This window comes from Sapajus apella, unplaced genomic scaffold (genome assembly GCF_009761245.1).
Source record: "Sapajus apella isolate SASKATOON/1434 unplaced genomic scaffold, GSC_monkey_1.0 scaffold134, whole genome shotgun sequence".
Taxonomy (NCBI): domain Eukaryota; kingdom Metazoa; phylum Chordata; class Mammalia; order Primates; family Cebidae; genus Sapajus; species Sapajus apella.
In genome coordinates, this window is record NW_022437074.1 from 265,387 (window position 1) to 286,508 (window position 21,122).

The window sequence follows — 21,122 nt, forward strand, 5'->3', positions numbered from 1 at the left end:
AAGACAGGATTGGGGAATTTGATTGAAAATCATGAATGACATAACATTTTTTAAGAGAGAAAGAAACACTCAAACACCACATTCTCTACAGTTTGTAAGAATCCCCTCCATGAGTTTCCTTTGGTCAGTGTAGTGTCTGGTAATCAGGAAATCTGTATCTTGGAAATACCATCTTTGTTTGTGTGGTATCATTAGATGTGTCTGTGCACCAGCATTTGACAGAGACAGTGACAGTTTTCCTCCTGAGCCTCTGCTTTGTGAGGAGAGAGGGTCAGCTCAGCCGTGCAGCCTGGCTACCCTGTGTGTTTCTGGCTCTTCTGGTCTCTGGCACGAGAGCCACAAGCCCAGGGTGAATACCAAGGAAGGGCCCCGGGCTCTGGTTCCGACCGCCGCACACCTTGTTCTCTGTCTTCACTGTGCACATCACCTAATTCTCTGCTGTGAAGGGGGGTTATGAAGTATCATCCTGTTGTAAGGATTGATTGTGATAGTGCATGAAAAGTGCTTAGCCTAGTCTGTGGTACCCAGGATAGGGTTGGCAAATGATCGCTATTAGCATGAGTCTGTTTCCTTTCCTCTTTAGAGTATGAAATTTTGAGGTGCACAGTTCCTGAGCTTTAAACTTGAGTGCTGAAGGCCAAGGAAAACAGAATACAGTTCAGGGTTATGTAAGACAGTGGCATATATGTGTGTGATTAGCCCATAGAAAGTGGAAAGCCAGCTGAGATGGGGTTGGTCTCAAAGTTCTACTAAGGTCTAAGAATAAGAAATGCTCCTTCTGTTTTTGGTCTGTGTGAGATAAATGGACCGAGAGAGTGGGTTTGCTGCTTGGTTTCTGATGGGACCAGTTGCAGGAGCGCAGTTGATCAGCTTTCATGAACATCTGTGTTTTGTTGTTGTTTGTCAAAAAGAAGAATCTTGAAAGTAGAGCATGCAGAACAAATGTCGTAAAGAAGGAATTGAAGCTGAACATGAGAAAAGTGAGTGGTGAGCGCCTGGCTGCTTTCCGATCCAAGCTCGAGGTTCCTGGGGATTACATGCATGTCCAGGTGGATGGCAGAAGCCTGTTAGTATTCTTTGAGGAGCCTTGATGGAGAGGAGGAGTGTCAGATGATTGAGGACAGGCAAATGTTCTAATTTTCTAAATGGAGGAAAAAGCAGAATCAGGGAAGAGATACTTAAACAGATTACTGAATGAAGGTGAAGTCTGGGCGTGCTGAGCCCTCAGCATTTCTTCTCTTTGATGCAATGTGGCTCATTATCTGCAGGGTGTCTGGGGAGGTTGGACCCTCTTAGGTGTGTGTGTCCCATAAATCTGTGGTGTTAATATGCCTCCTGACCCTGGGACCTCCCCTCTGACCCTGGTCACTGGCTGGAGGCCTGCCGGGCTGTTGTCTCCTTAGGGACAGGTTTGTGGCCATCTGCCCCCTCGTTGGACATCATTGTAGGGATCTCCTAGCCCCAGCCCTAAATCTGTTGACCAGCTCGCTTGGCTTGCCTCCCCTCCCCCACGTCATCGTGTGCACGAGCACATGGTTGAGGGACGTGTTTTTTCCTTTTTTTCTTCTCACAGGTGTATTTGCATAAAACAGTGTGCACAACGTTAACAGAAAAGAAGAAAGACGGAGGGACAACGCATAAGAGAGACTTTTCCCATGTGCTGGCTGTAGCGGTAGAGTGAGGAGGGGCCCATGGCACAGGGAAAGCTGGAGCTGGGGAGGGACGTCTGATCTGCCTCTGCGTTGTCTCACTGCCTCCTGCTTGGCTTCTTACCTACCCTGTGAGAGCAGTCTTGGGATTGTTCTGGGTCTTCCTTGGGAGGCTCATCTCAAGGGCTGGGTGTTTGGAGGCAGAGTGGCCCTCAGCTCAGTCCCCTTTATAATGAGAGTCATTTTCGTGTCCACTCGGAGAAACAAAGTGATGTCTTCTTTGAGTGCGCACTAAGCATATGGAACTTTACAGAGTGCTTTTTAGAGTATCCAGCTCTAGAGTTAGTCATCTTGCTGAGCGACAAGTGATGGAGCTGGCATTGCATTCCAAAGCCAGTGTGTGTTCACCGACTCAGGCTGCAAGCCCATCTCCCTGCATGGAGAACTGTTACGCAGGTTGGTAGCAGTTGGACAGCCATGCCCTGTCACCTGCTGGTTCATTGCTCCTCCAGGAAGGCCTCAGGTGCCTGCTGCCTTTGATCATAATTTGGATGAAGAGCTGGAAACCTGCTTATCAAATTTGCAGATGATGCATGGATACAGCATGGGGACCGTCTGGGAGTGAGCCAGGATTTAGGACTCTTGAGAAGCTAAACAGTGGACAGAAACTGATGTGATGAAGTGGAACGGGAAGATGTGCACACACCCTCTACCTCTACTCAGAAATCCCTTGCCCAAATGTGGTGTGGGAGGCTGGGCCCACCGTGCAGGGATGGTGCTGCTTGCAGAGGCAGTGCAGCATCAGGCGTCCTTAACGTGCCTTTAGCATTCGCATTTCTATTTTCTGTAGTGGACATCTGTCTTAGTCTGTCTGCATTGCTATAAAGGAATACTTGAGGCTGGGTCATTTATAAAGAAAAGGGTTTATTTGGCTCATGGTTCTGCAGGATGTACAGGAAGCATGGTGTCAGCATCTGCTTCCGGTGAGGGCCTCAAGCTGCTTTCCACTCATGGTGGAAGGTGAAGGGGGTTGATGTGTAGAGATCCTGTGGCCAGAGCATGGAAGCAAGAAAGAGAAGAGGGATATGCCAGGCTCTTTTTAACCATCAGTTCTTATAGGAACTAGATAGAGTGAGAACCCACTCATCACCACGAGGAAGGCACCATCCATGGGATCTGCCCCCATGATGCGGACCCCTCCCTTAAAGGCCCCACCTCCAACATTGGGGATCAGATTTCAACATGAGAACGAGTCAGATATTCAAACCATAACAACGTCCTTGTTTGCCTCCATGTGTCACATGCGTAGGCCATGGATGATGACTGATCATCTGGAAATCCGCTTTTTGTTGCTTCCCACCCACTTGTCTGTTTCATTTGCTTCTTGGGGGTGAGGTAGTGTCAGTGATGTCTGTCGTGCGTATAGCAGCAAGCACAGTGCTAGCAGGGGTTCAGTAAATACTTGTTGGATGAATTAGCTTGAAGTCTTTTTATAAGAGAGCAGTATTAGAATGGTGAGGTTTAGGAAACCTTGTTGTCATTTTTCAAATTAGGAAGGTTTTTCCTTGGAAAAGAGATTATAGTTCCCCCAGCTTTGAAGGTCAGTCAAGGTTTGGTTTATTTTCTGTTGTATCACAAATTAGTTTCTGTCTAATATGATTGTTGATATAAACATTTGTTTGTTTCCATAGAATTTTTAAATTCTAAGGCAGATATTTTAGATAGCACACATCTGTTTTAGAAGTTACCTAGAAAAGTTTAGCTGCTGTGTTTTATAGGCACGTTTTCTTGCAGCAAATATAAACAGGCACTGCTATGTAGTACGGTATCCTATTTGACTTTGATCTCTGACTAGGCCAAGCTCCTTAAGAAGGGCGGGTCTGTGCTGTGCCTTATGTATGTACAGCCTTTGCACACAGCAGATGTGCAATACATTTTCATTGAACATGTGTGACTTTGATTTCATTCCATCAACAAGTATTGCTATTGTCTCCAAGGCAATACATTTTCATTGAATATGTGTGACTTTGATTTCATTCTATCAGCAAGGTGACTGCTATTGTCTCCAAGGAAAACTAGTTTCTGAGGTTAATTAGCAGCCTCAAATTCATATCGCCAAGAAGATGCGGAACCAGCATTAGCACCCAGTTTCAAACCAAGTCCTCATGGACCTGCGTCATTTGCGGAGGCATTGCCAGCCTCATACCTGGGTTAGTCGTCTTTCACACAGTCCTTGCAGTCCAGTTATAAGGGTTTAGAGAATAAGGCTTTCTTGAATTGGCCTTTCGTCAGTTTCTCTCATTTTCTCCAGAGTAGTGGTTCTGAACCAGCTGGGCCTCATAACCACTAGAAGCTTTTATAAACCACAGATGTTCTAATTAAGTAGGTCTCAGGTAGAGTCTGTTTGGAATGAATAGTCAGGCCAGAGCTTTTCTGTTTCTGGAATATGTGGTTAGAACACGCCTGATTCCGGCTGTTGCATGTAAGCTGAGGACACTCTGTGCTTTGTGAGTTGTGAATCTGAGTCATGGACTGCAAGACAGAGGAGTAAATTAACACACTAGGTGCGTCTCTGCCGTCCCCCCGCGTCTGAGTTAACTTTTGGATTTGCTTACCCATTTTTTATGGGGCAAATTATATGCATAGAGGCAGTGGTGAGTCTCAGGATTTACTGATTTCAATGGTGTACTCTATAAGGGGATGGCTGAGTAAAACTGTGAGTGTAGAGAAAGCTTGAGATGGTTTCTGGCCCTCACTGCACAAAATTTCACTGTGAAGCTGAAAAGTTGATCATTTCAAAATGCGTGTGAATGAATGGACCAGCGCTCTTCTTTGATGCTTGCACTGGATGCGGATTATCTGAGAAGACCTGGCTATACAAGAAAATGGGTTTGACTTTTTGCCAGGTGGTCACTGAATGTGTTTTCTGTCTGCGTGCCCAGTTAAAAGGCTAGGCATGTGGGTTTTCATGCTCTTGTCTAGTTTCGGCTTTGGAAGTGCTTACACAGCTAATCTGGCATTTATGATGATTTCCACTTTGAGCTCAGCAGGAGGCTCTTTGGGGATATTCAGACAGAAATGGCTTAATTGGATTTCAGCCCAGACACAGTATTTGAATGGCTTTATGGATGGCATTAATTGGGTAGCTGCCATAGGAAGTCATATATATGCTTTTGAGCTTTGGAATTTAGAATTACTCTTTGATGCTGTCCCTCTCAAATTTATTAAATGAAATACTCAAAAAAACTAAACTTATAGCCTTGAAATTAAGAAATACGGTGTGTAAGCAGAATCATACCATCTTGGTTTGGTTTTGGCATAGGTATGTTATTATCTATAGTTAAGGCTCTGAGTTGATATTCATGGTATTGCTCAAAGGCACAGTGGTGTAAGGGATTCACTGTGTTTTAGATTGAACACTGGGGGATAAGGATTCCAGGCTTAACATGGCACTGTCCGCTGCAGGGTACTGGGCAGTCACAGCCAATCTTACAGATGGAACTAAGGAAGTGGAAGTTTATTGAACCATAAATAGGGGAGAAGAGTCATTTTATCCAGAGCCTTCCCAAATGGGTATCAGAACATGAAGAAGTTGTGTTCCCTACCCAGAGGCTCTTCCTATCTGGTTAGTTATGTAAATGACTGTTTATATGATGAAATAGTGCTTTCTATGGGCACGGAGGCCAGTATCTTGGAAGAGAGCACATTTGAGTTCTTTCCTGAAGGTGAGTTGGATTCGATTGCACGATGCCATTGGGAAGCTGAGGTGCAAAGCTGTTCCCAGTACTGGGAGGAAATAGACATGAGGGCAGAGAGTTGTGAAAGGGTCCAGCGTTCCAGGAGAATGTGGGTAAACATAATTTGACCATTTTAGGAATGTTTAAAAACTAATTGTATTTTAAGAACTAAATATGCTTAAAGCTAAACATACTTTAAAAACATAGTGATAGTAAAATTTCTATTTAATTGGAATAATAAATTTATTTTCTATAAGGTAAATTTTTATAACTATTAGCCTTTTAAAATTTCATATATTTTTAAAATTAAACATTTTAAATTAAATTTTCAGAACTTATTCATTTTATAACTGAAATTTTGTACCTATTGACCAAAATCCTCGCATTTCCCCTACCTTCCAGCCCTCCTATTTGACTTTGACCTCCAGCCCCTGTTAACTATCATTCTACTCTCTATTTCTAAGAATTTGACTTCTTTAGATTCCACATGTGAGATCATTCAGTATTTGTCTTTCTGTGCTTTGCTTAACTTCACTTAGCATAATGTCCTCCAGGTTCATCTGCATTATTGCAAATGGCAGGATTTCCCTTTTCAGGACTGAATAATATTCGTGTGTGTGTGTGTGTGTGTGTGTGTGTGTGTGTGTGTGTTTATGTGTTTATTACAGGTTAAGAATTCCTTAACCCAAATACTGTTTCAGGTTTGGGATTTTTCCAGATTTTGGAATATTTGCATATACATAATGAGAAGTTTTGGGGGTGGAGACAAGTCCAAACATGTAATTCATTTGTGTTTCATGTCCACCGTATATACAAAGCCTGAAGATAATTTTGTCCCTTTCTTGGTGGTGCTGGGCAAACTGTGTTGTGTGCCTACATTTTGACTGAGGCCCTTCCCATGAAGTTAGGTGTGCAATTTTTTTTCACTTGCAGCATCATGTTAAAGCTCAAAAATTTTCAGATTTTGGAGTAATTTGGATTTTATATTTTTAGATTAGGGATGCTTAGCCTGTGTATATGTGGTGCGTGTGCTTGTGTATGTGTACGTGTCACACATACTACATTTTCTTCGTTCATCAGTGGACACTTAGATTGTTTCCATGTCTTTATTAGCCACTTTTTAAATGAGAAATTTTAAATTTCCTTTTTCCACATTTGATGGAATTTTATGGAATTCATTTATGGGACACTATAATATTCATGTAAATATCTCTGCCACTTAACAAGGAGGAAACAAATCAAGTGGATTCAGTGCTCATCAGAGGAAGAGGATAACATGGAGTGAGGTGTTTTCAGTTTCTTAGAAGCAAATCCCATTCCATAGGGGGCTTCCCAGTTATCAGTAATTTACAAAATTAAAAAAAAAAACCAGCCTTCCTACTAAATCTTTCTGAGCCTTTTTCTCCAGAGTTTCGTTGTTCTCTGCACTATTGGGGACTTCTCAAATGCCCATGGTCATGGGGTGATCTTAGTCTTTCTTAGCCCATCCCTTTGTCTAATTGCTGTAAAACAACCTATCCCACACCCTCATGCTGAGGGTCCTGTTGTGATTTTTCAAATGACCCCTGATGTAATCTGGAACAAAGGTAGAGTCTGAGTAACACTTGCAATCCCTGGAGTACTAAATTTTGCATCAGCCCTTGTAGCCTGCTCCCTGGAGGACCCAGCTGCTTAATCCTGAGTTAATTAGAACATGGGCCCTGACCGGAACAGCGCTCTCTGGATGTTTCTGTCCTGTGATGCACATATGTGTGAAGGGCAGGCTTCGCAGACTTTGTGTTCTCTCTGAGATTAATAGGTGGTTCTAAAATCACACACAGGTGCTCTCCTTAAAGGGCAGGGGAAATAAAGGGTTTGAGGTTTTTGATTTAATTCTGGGATATGGGAAAACTCTCAGATTTGTATAAGACAATATAAATATTCTTTGTAGAAATAAAAAGCGCAAATTTTCCTTCGTAGGGAAAAATTAGTAGCATACAGCTAATATCTATATAATTTAAGAAGTGTAAAATGGCATTATGTTTCTCAATAGGGTCACTTGGGAGCCTCCTTCCTAGGGTAGTGTGAGGATGACCATCAGTGATGCCAGCCTCCTGGAAGCGACCATCAGTGATGCCCCCCTCCCTTCCCCTCCCCTCCTTCCACCCTCTCTTTCTTTCTTACTTTCTTAGAAAAGAACATGACTTCATTCAATGCTTAAGATGATTTTGTAACTTTCAGCCTTAAATTTCATATACCTTCTCCCAGTTGGAAAAGTAGGATGAGGCTTTTCCTTTTTTTCTGGAAAGGCTTCAGAAGGTCCGTGGACCCTGCAGAAAATCTCATTTGAAAATGAGAGCCTGGAAAGAGCTAAGGACAAGGGCTGGACTCCTTGATACATTAGCATCTCCAACTTGTGATTTCAATTACTAAACCACAGATTAATCGGGTAGCTCTCAGTGCCAAGCACATGGTCAGTGCTGGGTCCCTGCTCTTGAGAAAGACCCTCCCATTGAAAGAGCCTCCAGGACTAACCGCCAGTTTACTAGAAATGCCAGGGCTGGGGAGCATGTGAAAAACACCAGGGGAATGGAATGCCACGTGACTGCAGGGCAGATGACCCAGCCTCTTCAACACATTGCCATTAAAATAAGATCGACTTAAAGTGGCTTCAGAGACAAATTGTAATTTGTGGACATGACTTAGATCCTGATTTAAGTAAATCAGCTATAGAAAGTCCCTTACGAGACTAGAAAATCAGGACCTAATGAGATATGAGCTTTATGTTAAGTAACTGGTCATGATTTGGGATGTGATACTGGAGTTGTGCTTATCTGTTGGTGACAAGCACTGAAGTGTTTATGGGCAAACTAATTTTTGCTTGTCATTTGCTTTAGCCATCTTGTGAGGGCTGGGGCTGACTGCATGTATAATTGTTGGGATTGGATGAGGAAGGACTTTTGCATATAGTGAAACATCACAATTCAAATGCAAAATGGCATGGCCATGTTACAATGTGATGCTGGAGTTTGGCCCAGGAAGGGAGCCATAGGGCTTACACTGGGTTTTGAAGAAGGAATACGTGTTGAAAATGGGAGAATAATTCCTTTCTGGTGTGCAGGAGATACCCGGTAGGTGAAGTGTTCTGACCTGGAGTTCCGTCCATTCGCCCATCCTTGCATTTGCTCACAAAAGGTTTTTCAAATTCCTGTTGTATGTGTCATATGTCATATGGTTGAGTCTCACCAAGACGCAGGCTGCCATGGGAAAGTACCGCAGACTGAGGGGCTTACATGGCACTTTATTTTCTCACAGTTCTGGGGCCTGGAAGTCTACGCTCAAGGGCTCAGCAGGGTTGGTTTCTTCTGGGGCCTCTTTCTGGAAATTGCAGACGGATGCCGCCTTGCTGTGTTTTCCTATGGTCTTTTCAACCTGCACACCCTCCTGGTATCTTTTCTTCTCCTTAAAAGGCCAGCAGTCCTCTTGGATTAGGGGCCACACCCTGAGTGCTTCATTTTAACCACCTCTTTAAAAACCTTTTCACTGCCAGTCTGAAGTGTACTGGGGGTTGAGACTTCAATATACACATTTTTTTTGGAGGCAGGGCATGGACACAATTTAGGCCATAGCAGATGGGATGCACAAAACTTCATGGTGTAATCAGTAAAATATAAGCACTTACTACTTATTATTCACAGAATAATAGCAGTGATGGAAATGGGAAAAGGAGTCTGGAATTTTATCTAAAGCTGTGCTTTATTACCAAAGTAAATACTTTAATGTTCAAATGTTATAGAAATTAACCCTTCTCGGGGCTGGACGCGGTGGCTCAAGCCTGTAATCCCAGCACTTTGGGAGGCTGAGGTGGGCGGATCACAAGGTCGAAAGATCAAGACCATCCTGGCCAACATGGTGAAACCCCCGTCTCTACTAAAAAGACAAAAAAATTAGCCGGGCGTGGTGGCACGCGCCTGTGGTCCCAGCTACTCAGGAGGCTGAGGCGGAAGAGTCGCCTGAATCCAGGAGGCGGAGGTTGCAGTGAGCCGAGATCGCACCACTGCACTCCAGCCTAGCGACGGATCAAGACTCAGCCTCAAAAAAAAAAAAAAAGAAAAAAGAAATTAACCCTTCTCACCCCTGATTCTATTCCCTAAATGTGTTAACAATCTGGCCCACTTTTCAAGATGCTATTTGAAAAAAACAAAACTCGCGGGTGCACGTGTGTGTGTGTGTGGGGGGGGGTGTGAGAGAGAGAGAGAGAGCGCACCTGCAGGCAAGCTAGCTAGCAGGAGGGGGAGGGAGAGGGAGAAAAACAGGATTTGTTTCCCTGACCCCTCACTCTTCCCTTCCTCTTCTTTCCCTCATAACAAGGGCGGTTTGCACAGTTTGTATTCAGTAGTGCATTTTAGTGTTTACAGTTTATTTTTGCTGGCATGCTTTTTATTGGTGGTGTCACTACCTAGACAATGGCTGAATCCTGTGCATTCTTAATAATATGCTGGTGAACCTGTTAAGGTGATATGTAATTAGATTGTCTGCTTATGGCACTGAGAGGTATAGCAAGGCTTTTATGCTGATTACAAAGACAGTTTGAACTAGAGGAAAAACCTTAGAGAAACACCTGGAGAGCCTTTTAGCGAATGGAGTACTGCTGGACTGAAGAGTCTAGCATTAAATATATCAATCAAACCCTTTACAGACCTTTGGAAATAGTGTCACTAATCAAATTTCTATATGTTAGAATATTTAAGCAGTAGACTGTAAAATTTAAATTTATATTAAGATTTGCCCTATGACTTTCTTGTATTATTTTAGTAAGTGTTGATACACTTTTGGCACCACAGCATCAATTTTTGATAATGTCCATTCCTGTGTGACCCAAAGATATAGGATTGCAGTTGAGTGTCTGGGGTGGTGGATGAGGGAAGAGAGAGAGGCATTTGGTGGCCGAGTCAGGCCTACAACCTTGTCATCCTGACCCACGGCCTTGTTGCTTTCTTTTCTGGCTTGTATTTTGCTTCTCATTATATATGGATGATGTAGGGTAAATGCACCTGACAGCAATAACTTAAGTGGACCCTTAGAATGTTACCTTGTGTGGCAGATGCACCTGAATATGTGTTCCCATCTAGGGAATCCTGAAGTTGCCAACTTGGAGATTCAGTCCTTGGCTGTAAAGGAACAACTGAGTTCCCCCCAGCCTGTCTTGTGCAATGGGTGTGGTATAGAGGCCCTGCATCTGGGGTTGCATAAAGGATGCCAGGTGGAGGTCCTTGGTTAGGGAGGGTGTGAAGTGAAAATGCTACATGAATTGCATGATGCTTGCAGGCAGGTGTGGGTCCCCTGTCCTTCCCACTGCCACTGGACTCTGTTCTATGTAAGCCCCTAATAACACCCTGGCTGGCTCTGGGTCCCTTCAGCCTCTTGAACCTGGTGCCTTCCATATTAAGGTTAATAGGGGTTCGGCACATCCATTGACCTGCCGCTTGCTGTTTCTTTCTTTTCTCAGTTCTGGAGTATCTGAAGGCAGAAATGATTATTCCAGATCCTAGAACTGACAGACCTTAAACTCTCATCAGTTACCTTTCTCCCGCAAACACCTACCTTGGTCACACAGTGGCTTCCTAGAGAATTAAAAACTAGCACTGTTTTTTTCCCTTCTGTTTTCATTAATCAGCTTCTAATTAACCTTATAACCACCATTAATATATGGAATTGATATAATTTCAGCCCAGTGCAGAAAAACTTGATATTTTTACTTTTCAGGACGGCTTCATCTTGAGTAAAAAATCTAATTGCAATGAGGCCTTTTGAAATGTGGAAGGTAGACTTCAGCCCTTTCTGAACCCTGCCTGGGAACCACTGTGCCCTGGATGATTAAGAGACAGCTGAGGTCATCTCCTTGGACGCCTTTGAGTTTGGATTGATAAACACATCTGAGCTGCTCAGTATCAGTCCACATGGGTTGAACTTTAGCCAAACCACTCAAGGAAACTTGTGTAGCTTTGTTCAGTGTGTGAAACCAGCCTTTTCCCACTTGAATAAGGTTTTCTTCCAAGTGGTTCGGTAGGAATGAAATATAGCTAGTTCTGCCAGAATTCCCCCAGACAGCCTTGACCCCGTGCTGTGTTGAGCAGGCACTGCCGCCTCTGTGTTCTGAGCTGGAGATCTGCTTGCAGGCCTCCGCTGGGCCTGCCTGCTCAGGGGGTAGGAGGAAGGGTATTTGAGAGCTCCGAGGCCTATGCGAATCCTGTGCTTTTTTTCTTTTTAAATAAAAGAAAAAGGACAATTGTCTTAGCTCTGGCTCCAGACTAGGGATCTGGCGTGGTTCTCTCCAGGCATAACAGAGATTAGATTTAGTTATGATACACACCTGAGTCCGGGATCTGCTCATTACTGACTCAGCCATGTGACATTATTCAACAAGGCCTTTTTTTTTTTTTTTCTGTGCTCACATCTAAGAGAAGCAGTACTGTTGAAAACGAACTTGGTGTGTGTCCATTCATGGGCTTGCTTCTTGACGTAGCCTAACATTGTACCTACCTGATGTGAGAGTTGCAGAAGATAGCCCAGATAGATGACAGCAGCAGATGTGATTTGCAAGATGTGACTGTCAAGGTTGTAGCCCTTTCGTGATGATCTTTGCCAGGAGAAAGAGCACTCTGGCTTTAAAATCAGACAAGTGTGTGTTCAAAGTCTGGTTGTGGGACGTCTGGTCGTTTGGTTCCTGAGCTGAATGATAAGATGTGTCTCCCAGGGTTGCTGTGACGATTCACGCAGCTGACGCTAAGGTGAAGCCACAGCGAGTGTCTCACTGGGACTAGAGCATGTTCTTCTCCCGGCCTATCACTGTTTCCATCAGTCGGGGAGTGGGAGTGGAGGGATTCCCTGCACTTTCTGAAGGCTGACTTTAGCCTCTTGGTGACGTCAGTTTTCTGGACAAATAAGCCACCTCAAAAACAGGTTGAGTGACAGTGCCCAGCAGTATTATACCCATAAGGCTCACAGACTCTGGCTGTCGTCAGAACAAGGCTCATAACTCTTTTGTTAACCCTGAACTGCTCCTCTGGAGTTGCCTTAGTCAAGGACCTCATCACAGGACTTCCCCCTCAGATGGTGATAGTTGGGGGAAACCGGCCCAGGCGCAGCGGAAGGCACTGTGCTGGACCGTGCAGGCACCGGGGATGTAGAACCGGCCAGGACTGCTTGCACCGGGGCATCTCACTGCCTGGCCCTGCGCCTGGGACAAGTAGTGTGGCCTGGTGGAGCTCAGCATCCTCACCCAACACTGCAGCTAGGTGCTGCTGTAAAGACTTGAAAGCCCTGGGTTGTGGCTTTAGTAGACAAAAAAGCAAATCTCAAGGTTAAACAAAATTCAGATAATTCCTTGGATTTGCAGCGGTAAAATTTAGTAGTATTAAGGGTCTAAATTAAAATGAAGAGCTACGTATGTTCTCAGTGTTAATTGCCTTCCAGCCTTCCCCCCCTTTTTTTTTAATTTCTAAAGGAGATGCACGGAGTGCTAGTGAAGTACTTTTAGAGAAGAACACACACCCCTTTCACATATTGCTGTCTTCTTGAAGCTGGCTGTAGAAAATCCTTGAATGACTCCTTTGGTGAGGGCCTTCTACAGTCCAAGTGACCTTATAGGTGTTTATCTTTCAGGCTGATACTGTTTTTTGCACAAAAGTGTACACTTCCCTGATGGGTTTAGATCACCAATTATAATTAAGACCTGCTTTGAAATGCTGTTCCTTAACACAGGCTTTGAATACGCTAAGAGCCCCAGGTTCAACATGGGCAGTCTTCATTTAAACCCAAAGAGATTTTGATCACCATTGCTTTTTTTCTCACTTAGGATATACACTTAGCACATTGATAGTTTGTCAATGGATAGCTTTTCTCAAGGAAAACATCATATGCAACCTCCACTTTTTACGCTTGAATCCCAGATGGCCACTGGCACCTTTTAAATAGCCTCACTTTTGTTGGAGCTGCTGTGTTAGTTCAAGTCCTGCTCCATTCTGTCTGGCTTTTCCTCTGCTGATTGTGCTTGGAGAGGCCGTGTTCTGACTTGTCCACTGTGCCTAGAATCAGCAGACTCAGGTTCCAAATCCAGCTCACTGTTCTTTTGCGGGGGCTGGCAAAGCAGCTGCCTAGGCTTTTGGTTTGCTGTTGGCATAAGAGTGTCTCCTCTGTGTTCTAATGCAGAGGAGATTAGAGTCATGCAAAGCTCTCTCATCCGGAGTCCAAGGCCTGAGTGAATTCCTCACTCTCCAGTTGGTTGGGAAAAGCTTTTAGTGTCCCTGAGAAAGTTAATGCCTCTGTATATTTGGGCATTAGAATCCATCCTGGAAGTTTATCAGAAGGATTAAATCATATGACTCATGAGACACAGGGTACACAGCGGGAGGCTTGTATTTGTACAACTCGAACAACCACATAAACAATTCCTTGCATTCGCCTGTGGAAGACGGACTCTGAGCAAATTTACTTTCCAATTAAAATCTTGACAATACAACTTCTGTTTATTATAGCCCCTGAAAGTGACACATACAGAGGTGGTGTTGGTGGTATGGTGCCCAGCACATCTCTTCAGTGCTGTCAGCATGAGAAACAAAAACTCTTGGTCAAGAACTGAGTCCTGATTCCAATACTTCTATTTCGAGAGTACCTGTCATTTTATTAAAACTATGTAGCAGAGAGAAGGGAACTCTAGTGTACTTCTGACATCTTGTCCAAAGATGTATTCCTATTGTGTTAGGCCATCACCTTTTCCTTGCCTTAAATTATATCTATATTAAAATGATGCAGCCTTTAAAATAATGCTAGAGAATGCATAAAAAGGAATTAGTTTTTAAATCAAAATTTATGAACTTGCCTTATAACATTTTTATGATAGCCCTATTTGAATTTTCTTCTTCTCTTTGACTAAAATAGAATTCGATTTTTCTATGGGGTATTTAACATTTTGGGTCATAATCATGCTAGGGATGAATTAATAGATCTTCTCTGAGTGAACTGTCAAGACACATCCCCACTGGGCTTGAAATGTAATTAAAAATGTCAGTGAACTCACTTGAAGTCCACAGAGTGCTCCAGGGTCCCCTCGAAAATGTTAGTCAAGGTCTGAAAATATTTACCAAGTGCAGTGAGCAGAATGCAGCAGCCAGCTCTCCACAACCAAGAGGAAGCTGGTCACCCTTATCAGGCACCTCTCATCTTAACTTCCTTCTAGTTTTGAAGTGTTCATCTCAGATTCCTTGAAAGCAGGTGTGTTTTAGGTTAAGCCTTAGCCTAAGGCTATGGGTCCGGTTGGTGACCTCTTAATAAGTGGATGGTACAACAGACTTCCTTGAGGAAGTCTGTTTAGAGGAACGAGTCTCTAAACAATATCCGTGTCCTTTGTAAGCCTTCTCCCTCATTAGACTCCCAGACTGGCCTCCTTTCCAAATGGCAGCCTCCCTTTTGTTTCTGGTAGGCTTTTAAAGGTGGGGGTCATTGGGAGGAGGAAGTCTGGAAGTGACTGGGAGCTCAGGTCCCTTGATTATGGGCTGGCTGTCCCCCCAACACCCCATCATCTCCTTCCACCTGCTGTTTACCAGGTGTGTGGTTGGCCCCCCTACCTTGATGTTGGAGCTTGCCCAGGAAATGAAAGGTGGGAAAGGGGAGGATGTGTGTGTTGATGGAGGTCTTTAGGCACAGAGCAGCTTTATTCTGGGATATATTTAAAACACTGGTTTCGAAGTCTAAAAAATTAGCCAGGGGTGTGGCACACACCTGTAATCCAAGCTAATGGGGAGGCTAAGGCGGGAGGATCGCTTGAGCCTAGGAGGTGGAGGTTGTCGTGAGGCAAGATTGCACCACCACACTCCAGCCTGGGTGACAGAGGAGACCCTGTCTTAAATAAATAAATAAATAAACTATTGGTTTTTAGGCAAATAACCGGTTATTTTTCAAAGCGGTTACTTAAAATCAAAGAAGCAAGCAGACTTAATACAGGCTTCTTTCTTTTTAGATTTCATGTGTTCCTTGCATACAAGTGATGTCCCAGATTATAATTCTTTGCTGAGATTTGAGTTGGATTTGAGAATTTGGAGAATCCCTGCAGCTTTGTAACTTCAGAGGTATAATTAGCTGAAAACGTCATCGTTTTGAAGAGTTCTGCATTTTGCCAGTCACCTCTCAACTGTGTGCCAAAGGTAAGTCTGCAGTTTTCTGCTTAAAACAGAAGGTGCAGCTTTTTGCCTCAAATGCATAATTTGGGCAGTAAGTTCAGTACAGTATCAGTCAGTGTAGGCTTGATTTGTTGAATCATATTAAATTTAAGCTTTCAAGGAGAGACCTGGTAATCTCTGTTTAGATTAGATTATCTCTGTTCCTGCTTTAGTGTGTGATTGGCTCTGAGTGTGTAGCCAGGAAGCAGGATGGTAGACACCTCCAACCTGTAAGATGGTGCAGGTACCTTCACACTCGAATATGTACAGACTCTTGAATCCGCAATGGATCCTGGTCCCGTGTATTCTGTATGGGACAGGGAGTATAAGGATAAATAACCACTTTTCTGGTGCTTTCAGTCTAGTTAAGGCTAGATTCCAGCTTTAATGCTGAGAAGATAAATGTACATCAAAGGATAGCTGGGCATGGTAGCATGCACCTGTAGTCTCAGCTACTCAGGAGGCTGAGGCAGGAGAATCGCTTGAACTTGGGAGGTGGAGGTTGCAGTGAGCCAAGATCACACCATTGCACTCCAGCCTGGGTGACACAGCAAGACTCTGTCTCAAAAAAATAAATAAATAAATAAAAAGCCTGCATTAAAGGAGATGTAGACAGATGAAGGATTTTGGGAAGGTTTTACCTGTTCATATGAAAACCTTCTTGTGTATGTTACAATAAAATCATAACTGTGATGCAGCATGTGGATTCTGGGACCCATGGGTGCTATAACCACAGGCACCAGACAAAAGCATGTCACTGTGTAACAAAAATGATTCTTAGCCCTAATAGCTTGGGACATTTCACTTAAAATATGGGTTGCTCCTTGGTGGTCCAGACAATTCAGTGTTGTGTTTCTGGCTGGGCAGTAAGAAGTGCTTTAGGAGAAGATACATTTTCATCTCCAGAGCTTTGTCTCAGAATGAACTGCAAGGGTAACACCAGCTTTCCTTAAAAACCTTAATTTGCTTCTATTATTTACAGATTGTTTTAAAGTAACCTTGAAACTGTCATGTTGGACTATGGAATCTCTTAGTGTACTAGTTTCTGTAAATTTACTCCTTTAAGTTAGAATTTCCTCTTACTTGGTCTGCTACTACTAAAAAACATCTTGTGTGAATATGTTCTTTCTCTTCGACTACCTTAAAAGAAAAATCTCTTAGAACCTTTTTAATTTCAGTCTTGCCTCTTTTGATGTGTGGTATTCAGAACAGCATAATATTAATATACAATAAGGACAGGATTAAGTGCCTTAGTGTCCTGGTCTTGTTATGCTTTATGTTATCTTTTGGAGAAAATGGCACATTGTCCCGTTGATTTAGGGTGTTGTGTGTTGTGATTTCCAGAGCTAGCTCCTGGTGTGCAGTTGAGAGTTGGCGCTCCCATTGCACACCTGACTCCATTCCCTGCTCCTTTCTTCCTCCCCTGTACCTGCTGACCCTGCTCTGCCCACCCCTGGCATTCTTGGCTGTTTTAGGGTTGGATCCCCTCATGCATTCATAGGGCATTCCCAGGCCTCTCTTCCAGACCTTGTGCAAGACCAACACCATCAGGGTGTTCCTATTCTGATCCTGGGATGCTTTTCTTACATACGAAAACTGCTCAAACCCCTGGTAACTCAGTTTAAAAAAAAAAAAAAAAACCATTGAAGTAGAACTTTTTAAAACAGCCATTTGCAATTGCAGTCACATATCAATCCATTTGTCAGATTTCAAGGGAATGAAGTATAAGCCAGAAATGATAGATCCTCTGATCCGATCATCAGAACTCATGAATAATTCATTAGCATCAGAATCTGACACTACTTCTTTAGAAAGGTCTTGATCATCGGTGACATTAGCAGACCTGAAGCTGATGTTGGTGCTGGTTCAGAAGGTGGTGAAGCAGGGGAGGGTGGCATGCTTACCCAGCAGCTCGGTCTGCAGGAGCTCCCAGCACACTGATGCCACACAGACAAGACAGTGCATGGAGACCCACGCACAGACTAGCATGAGAGCTGGCTTGCAAAAATATCTGTCTCCATGTAATTTTAAAGGATTAATTTTATAAGTTTATAAGATCCACACAAAACCTTGGTTCACCTATTAAAATTTACTTTTGTGGTTTAGAAAAATGTTCATTTGGAAAATCATGAGATATAGCCCATTCATATGATAAATATCTGTTGTGAACACCGCACCTGTATTCAGGCTATTTTTCTTGCAGTGACTGTTTTAGCAGTTTAAAAAGAATAGATAAAATATAGTCCCACCCACCTTTTCCCATGCTCTTTTGGAGTGGGACCCTGACAGTCTGGGACTGTGCTACCTGCTACAGCGAAGGTTCTTACGGCCAGTCCTTGGTACCTGAGGCAGGGACCAATTGACCCTCTGGGGAAGAGTATGGAAAAGCCAGGGGATGTTATATTTGGAACAAGTTTTAAAGAATGAGGGACATATGCACAGAGGTGTAATATGTTTCCTTGGAACAAGGCAAGATGGTTGGACCAGCTGGGCCATGGATCCCAGAGACTGTAGGTCATTCGGACAATACTGTGTTGGGGACCAGACATTTGCCATTTCGTCGGTGATCTTTGAAATGCCAACAGGAAAAGCAACAGCTCACTCAGCCGTACCCTTTGGCATGTCAGAAAGAAATGAAATGCTGGCCTGGTAGAACAGTAAGCGGGATCTCAGTCTTGGATGCGTTTCCTGGTTATAGGGTGCTCAAGGTTTGCATGCCCGGGGCTGGGCTGAGAGCAGCTTGAGGAAGATGGGCGTGTCTCAGGGCCTGAGTAACGTCTCAGCCCATTTCCATGTGGCACATTTTCCTAACCCGTTTTCTGGTTTCCCATTGAAGTTAAGGAACAAAGTCTTGGGACCCTCCGGCTCTGACCCTGCTGCCTTTGGGGAATGGAGACTGTAGGAAGAGGCTGGAGTTGTCAAATGACCAGAGTTGTCATTTTGGCACATATATAATCTGCACTTAATTCTTCCTACGTGTACTTGAAAAGTGACTGTGATTGACTGTTGGAGGCTGGCTGTTCATTACTAGGGACGGAGGTTGCAAAGGGCCTTGTCTGCTGTGCTGGAGATGCTTTCAGTTTGAAAAGTTATTGAAGACTTTTTCATGACAGATATGTCCTAATGGACAGAATGACAGTGGGATGGTGTAGTGGGGTAGGAAGGACAGTGTCTTAGTGACACAACTCAAGTCTAAGTAAAGTAAACAGGACTGGATTTCATAAACCATGTGTCAGTTGGTGATGTGCATAGCCAGTGTGTAAATGTCAGCAGTGAGCCGACACACACCGTTTTTCCATTTGTGATAGAAGCAGCAGCGGCTGTGTTTAACTGAGCAGTGAGCGCAAGAAGATGAAACGTTGAGCCTGTCACTCTTAGATCCATAAAAGCGCTATCCGGTAATATTTCTTTAACTACTAAAGTTCACTACTTACCTTCATATTAGCCTCAGTTTATTTCAGAACAATTATTCCTAGAGTGTGTCCACTTGGAAAAGTCATCTAGAATTTACTACTCACTTTTATCATATCCTGGCCTTTTGGTATTTTGGAGATTGCTGGTAGCCGACTTTGCCCCCAACAGGTTATTTAGAAAGATTTTTTACATGCAAAGCCCAGTGCTCACACATTGAGTTTTTAGGGCTAAAGCTTCCGTTGGGGGTGTAGCTCTGAGGTTTCCTGCTACCTAGAAGTAACTTGTGGAGTTTCTGCCAAAATAGAGGGGCCCGTCTCAGCCTCCTGCACACACTGGGCCCCTGGGTCATCTGGGAGAACAGTTAGACAGATTGTTTCTTCTGTACAGGGTACCGAGTATAGAGAGATGGCCACGGCCTTTGATGCTGTGGATAAATCTCTGATAATTGCTTAAATAATTGCCCAGTAAGTACTGACAGCTGCTAGGAAAAAAAAAAAATTGCCACATTGATTCCACAGTGTACCCCGGGTGGTGCAGTCAGGGGAAGCCGCCGTGATCTATGGGGCTATCACCGGCAGGCACCCGGCACAGGGCTTGTCACCACTTGTATATTACCTCTGGTCGCAAATGCAGATGTTATTGCCCCCATTTAATAGATGGGGACCCAAAGCCTCAGGAGAGGTGAAGGAGACTGTCCACTGCTGTGCATGCTCAACTCCCCTTAACCTCTCCTGCAGCTTTGTGTCCCCATCTATTAACGGCAGCCCTGGAAGCGGAAGGTCTGTTGCTTACAAGCCCACATTCCTTCTGCTTCCCAGGCTGCCGTCTCTGACACATGATGGTAGTGACATGGTAACCACCCATTCTCCAAGTGCTTACCTTGAACCAGGATGTGGGGCTTTGGGAGATTCAATGACTTAGCGAAAGCCCAGGGCTTCTAGGTGGCAGAGCAGGCAGGGCGCTCCCATTTCCTGATCCCCAAAAGCCTTTCTTAATGTACAAGGAATTTTGTTAGATTTATTTTTTTTCTCTCCTAGAAAAATCTCCTGCAACTAAGTACAATTTGGAAGAGTCTCTTTTTGGAAACATATGGGTGTGTGAAGGAAGGCTTTGGGAGGTTTGAGAAGGGATAGGAGCTAGGAACCTGAATCCCCTGAGGGCCTCTGCTGCTCCTGAAGCCCCAGGATCAGCTTAGCAGCTCCCGAGGCCTCCAGCTCCGCCCATGTAGCCCCAGGATGGTGTTTGTATTGGGGGCCCACAGCTTAACATCAGACCTGCCACAAGAAAAGTTCTCTGTACAGGCCAGGGACTGTGTATTTAACAGCCACTTCCTCTGTGCTGTGGCCAACCCTGTGGTCCCTGACGCTTCCCACAGCACCCCTGTTCAGCGCGAAACATCATAAAATTGTGATTTCACATTCTTGCGTGGTCAGTGACATAATTATTTTCTCTTAATTGGGGTGGTGATCAAGGTTAAGCCAATCATTTTTTCTGTTCTGTCACAGCTAATGTACTCTAGTAGTGTGGCTTCCTAGAAAGCTGAAGAAACAAATTAACAACAAAAAAGCCAATTCCTGCACCGCTCCAACCTTCTTTTCCTTACATGGAAACTGAACACGTAACATTCCAGTCATTTCTCAATGATTCTCTGAATTGCACCTTAGAATTTACAAAGCAATTTTCATGAATTCTCTGTAATGCCAGGTGATACGGATATTGCTCCCTGAATTTTATAGGAGAAAATGAGCCCAGAGGTTACCTTCCTTGCCTAGGATGACCCAGCATTGGATGGCGACCGGATAGTCTATCCTTGTCTTACCTTAAGAGTCCCTGGGCCAGGCATGTGGCAGATGTGTATGTAAGAGAACAACATTAAATAAACAGGCCGCACAGAGCTTGAATAAGAGCATTGCTGCCGTTGAGGTTCCCAAACTACAAAAGGCAGAGAGAGACTTTTCTTGACTTCCTCGGGAAAAACAAAAAGTCCTCTCATGTTCCCTCCCTCCCTCCCTCCCTCCCCCCCCCCCCCCCACTCTCCCTCTCCCTCTCTCTCTCAATCCTAAGCTGTGTTTCAGAGAGTCATTGAGAAATGACTGGAATGTTACGTGTTCAGTTTCCATGTAAGG

At 44.0% G+C, this 21,122-nt stretch overlaps 1 protein-coding gene across 3 annotated transcripts in view; it reads left to right on the forward strand.

Moving 5' to 3' along the window:
* NCK2 (NCK adaptor protein 2) overlaps window positions 1–21,122 on the forward strand; it is a 146,441-nt gene that overhangs the window by 54,879 nt on the left and 70,440 nt on the right. For 2 of the 3 annotated variants that reach the window (XM_032262990.1, XM_032262993.1), the window contains exon 2: window positions 15,384–15,567. The gene's annotated coding sequence lies outside the window, so the exon portion shown is untranslated. Of the gene's footprint in view, window positions 1–9,697; window positions 13,626–15,383; window positions 15,568–21,122 lie in introns of those variants that run through there. The other variant, XM_032262991.1, reaches the window with a different exon arrangement.